Genomic DNA, 4,385 nt, shown 5'->3' with positions numbered 1-4,385 from the left:
CCCCACCAGGAAACAACTCCTTCTCACTTCTTCAGGTTAAGACTCAAGGCAGTTTTCACCTTTTCCTGTTCCCGTACACTTTTTTCAAGCACCGAGTGTGAGTTTCCAAGATGCACCAGCTGCCATTCTTGATCACAACTTGTGGGGAGAGAGTCTTGTGAGAGAGTCTGCCAGTAAGACGGAAGTTACAACCTTACGTGACATAATCAACAGAAATGGGATCCCATCGCCTTTTCTATACTCTGTTGATTGGAAGGAAGAGATGAGTCCTGCCCATACTCAAGGAGAGGTAATCCCACAGGGGCGTGAACACCAGGAAGCAGGAATCTTTGGGGCCATCTTAGCCTGCCCACCCTCATCTTCTGAGACTGTGATTAGACAAGTGCTGAGACCTCCTCATTCTGCATTCCGCAGGACTTGCCAACAATTATGGCCAAGTTCACCCAGAGGTCCACATCTGGTTGGGGGGGGGGTATCCATCACCTCAAGCATTTATCATTTCTTTGTGTTAGAAACATTTCAATTCCACTTTTTTAGTTATTTTTAAATTTACAATAAATTATTGTCAACTATAGTAACTGTTGTGCTATCAAATACTAGATCAAATACTAGGCCTCTTCCAGGCCTCCTGGCCTGGGTCCTCACATACCACCGGAAAGGTGCTGTGGTACAGGTGGGCCTGGCAAGCTGTCTGGTGATTCTGTGTGACAGCAATGATGGGGGAACGTGGGCACTACCTGGGCACCTCCTGAGCAGACCTGCCAGACCTACTGAGGACAATTGTAGACACACTACAGCACTTGAAGGAAGCCTCCACGTGCCAATGGCAGCAACTTCTGTGGGGTTGCTGGTAATAGGTGCCAGGCAATGGAGCTTCTTAAATAATTGCAGGTGGTGGATGGCAGCCTCTGCCTCACCAGCAGTCAGGTGCTACATGAGAACAGCCTCCAGAGTATAGTACCCTTTGGCTGTTTCTCTAGACAGCATGATGCAATCAGCTCCATCCAGGACCACATTGGCCCTATCACTGCCCTCAGCCTGGGTGGGGTGGGACTTCTTGATCATGCCCTCTAGCATCCACATAGCACAAGTGACAGACTTCCAGGCTTGATTGCACCACCTAATAATCATCTTCTGATGATGGTTCCTGCAGGAAGACCTTCTCTACAGGAATGTCAATGCCTACATCACCATGAGCTGCCATAAGCACATTGTAGACTTCCAGGATCTTGTCAAACCCCCAAACTCCCTCATGATTCTTGATTTTGCTGATTATCATGATGCTCTTTCCTTTCTCTGCTGGCAGGGTCTTAGATCTTTCAGTGGGAGAAAAACTGTTGCAACCTTTCTGAAAGCAATTTGACAGGGACTATCAAAAATCTTAGAAACACGTATATACTTTGAGTCATTAATTTTACATCTAAGAATCTCAAGAAATGTTGAAATATTTAAAAATATATGTTACAATGTATTTTTACAACATTATTTATAATAGAAAAAAATTACAGTCAACCCAAATTCCAAAATAAGGAAGCAATTAAATAAACATAGACACTTCTGTATGAGGAGGTAATATGTATTAAAATGGCATTTATGAGAAAATTTTCAATGACGTAAAAATATTCATAATGTAAAGTTAGGTTTAAAAATATTCTTAGGACTTAGAAGTCTAGACACAGTATGTTGTCAACTTTTATTAAAAAAATATGGAGAGATTGGCCAGATGTGGTGGCTCACGCCTATAATTCTAGCACTCTGGGAGGCTGAGGTGGGAGGATTGCTTGAGGTCAGGAGATCGAGACCAGCCTAAGCAAGAGTGAGACCCCATCTCTACTAAAATAGAAAAATTAGCCAGGTGTGGTGGTGCACGTCTGTAGTCCCAGCTACTCAGGAGGCTGAGGCTGGAATATTGCTTGAGCCCAGGAGTTTGAACCTCTACCAGGTTCTCTCCCAGGACCTTCCTAACTTCATGGACATCAAATGCCTTGCAGATGAAAGACGCGAACACCATATCTACATCCTGCTCTACCCCAAACCTCAGATCCCGAATGTCCTTTTCTGACACAGCAGCCGGGTTCACAGTTGTACCAGGAAGGTTCACGCCCTTCTTTCCACCCAAGGTGTCATCATTTTCTACCTCTGTTACCAGAAAGCCAGCACTTTTCTGCTTCAATTTCTGATAGAAATAAGTCTATCATCCACATAGATCTTGCTGCCCACTTCCGCCACCTTGAAGATGTTCGGCCATGGGACGTTCTCATCACAGTTTTCCATGTAGGGATTATCCAGTGTGATCCTTTTTTTTGGAGGGGGGGGTATCCATCACCTCAAGCATTTATCATTTCTTTGTGTTGGAAACATTTCAATTCCACTTTTTTAGTTATTTTAAAATTTACAATAAATTATTGTTGACTATAGTAACTGTTGTGCTATCAAATACTAGATCTTATTCATTCTATATAACTGTATTTTTGTACTCATTAACCATCCCCACGCTATCCCCACCCCCCTGCTTCCCTTTCCAGCCTCTGGTAACCATCGTTCTACTCTTTATCTCCATGTGTTCAATTGCTTTAATTTTTAGCCCCCACATTTGAGTGAGAACATGTAAAATTTGTGTGTCTGTGCCCAGCTTATTTTGCTTAACATAATGTCCTTCAGTTCCATCCACATTGTTGCAAATGACAGGACTTTGGCTCTGTCAGACCCTAGCTCATCCAAAGTGGATGAAGGGAAGAAAGCCATCATCACCAGAGAAAAAACCAACCAGGCAGTTGCTGAGACCTTTCTATTTTATCTGAAAGAAGTTGAGGCAGTCGACTTCCTGACATCCAGCAGACCCTGAAGGATGAGTGTGCACAGGCCTGACTGCCCCACTGCTCTCACCAGCCATGGGCCAGGAATGGCCACGAGACAACCCCAGCCATGGGATGGGGGGAGCTGTCTGCCGAGGAGCCTTCCAAGAAAGATGTCTTTAGTCCTTGGAAGGACACAGGGAGAGCCTGTCTCTCTGCAACTCTTCTTCTTCTGGATGTTGCCATGTCTGGATGTGGTGTGATGCCGGATCCTGGCAGCCCTCTTATATTCCTGAGGGAGCTTCCTTAGGGTAATGCTGATATTGAGTGTTAACCACGTGCCAAGCAGGTGTGTGTTGAGTATTTGACATTGGTGAACACTTTCTAGGTCTTCCTGGGTGTAGGGTCCTGGGGACATAGTAGAATCAGATCTGTTCCCACCTTCAAGGTGGTCCAAGCCAGGAAGGGTAATAGAGTCAGATGACAGCAGCACTGTATGGGGAATGCTGTGACGATAGGGGTCTGTGGGCTGGGGGAGCACCCTCCCTCCTGCTGTCTCTCCACCTCATCACTCTACAAATCTCTCTCCATCTAGGCTCCTTGTGGGCCCAGTGCCGTGTTGTTCAATAGCAGTGACAATGGTGTGTGGGCACAGCACCTTGCATCTACTAGGTCACTTAGCCCTCACGGATCCTTGTGGGGTAAATGCTCCCCATTTTCCAGTCAGGGAAACCAGGAGCAGCGCTCTGACAGTGCCTGCAGGGGCTCTTGGGCCACTCACGTAGCTGCTCAATGCAGGCAGGCCACACCAAGGGCTTACAGGTCCTCATGCTGTCACTCATCCCCCAAGCACTTCTGCAGCGTGACCTCCTCTTCCCCATTCTCCAGGACCCGAGCTGTTGGTACTTCCACCCTGCCCAGTGGAACTCAGGCTTCCTCCTCACCCTCTCCTTCCCCGTCTTCCCCTTTAAGAGTTACATCAGCCTCTCCCTTCAGGAGGGGAGGACATCCCCAGGCTACACACACAGTATCTTATCTAATTTTACAGTAACTTTGCAGGCACTGCTGTGCCCATTTCACAGAAAAGAAAACTGAAGCCCAGATTGAAGAGGCCAGAGCAGCACACAGGTGGGAGTTGGATCAAGACTGACCCCAGCTCTGTCTGATCTCAAAGCCTGGGTGGGGACGGGGGGAGGCGGACAGAGCAGGGTGAAGGAAGTGCAAGAAGAGCAGAGCCTGTCAGAAACCGCAGTTTGCTGGGCGTGCACCAAGGGTCTGGAAGGGAGGGCAGTGAGACTGGGACGTTGTCTGGGAGGGGGCTTCCTGGGCCAAAAAGGGGTCATAGAAACAAGGAGAGGATGGATTCATGGGACCTGGAGACTGGCTGGATGGGGAATGGGGTGAGAATGGCACCGTCCTCCCTTTAGGACACCCTTCCTGAGCTGCATGGGGCACTTCTGCTCAGCTCCTGTGTCCAAAACATTGTCACACTTTGGCTTCTAGCAGCAAATGAACCTGGGGAATGTAGTACCTATTCTGGCTGCTTTTTGCCCAGCCCAAAGTCAGGGCTCAGGTCCTTAGGAAAAAGGG

The 4,385-nt window shown here is 47.5% G+C and overlaps 1 pseudogene; it reads right to left on the bottom strand.

Annotated features, from left to right (window-relative positions):
* Positions 1–374: 374 nt before the first annotated feature.
* LOC105813356 overlaps positions 375–4,385 on the bottom strand; it is a 27,632-nt pseudogene continuing 23,621 nt past the window's right edge.

This window comes from Propithecus coquereli, unplaced genomic scaffold (assembly GCF_000956105.1).
Source record: "Propithecus coquereli isolate 6110/MARCELLA unplaced genomic scaffold, Pcoq_1.0 Scaffold1, whole genome shotgun sequence".
Taxonomy (NCBI): domain Eukaryota; kingdom Metazoa; phylum Chordata; class Mammalia; order Primates; family Indriidae; genus Propithecus; species Propithecus coquereli.
Note: the sequence above shows the minus strand (reverse complement) of the source record. Positions and strands in the feature narration are given on the sequence as shown.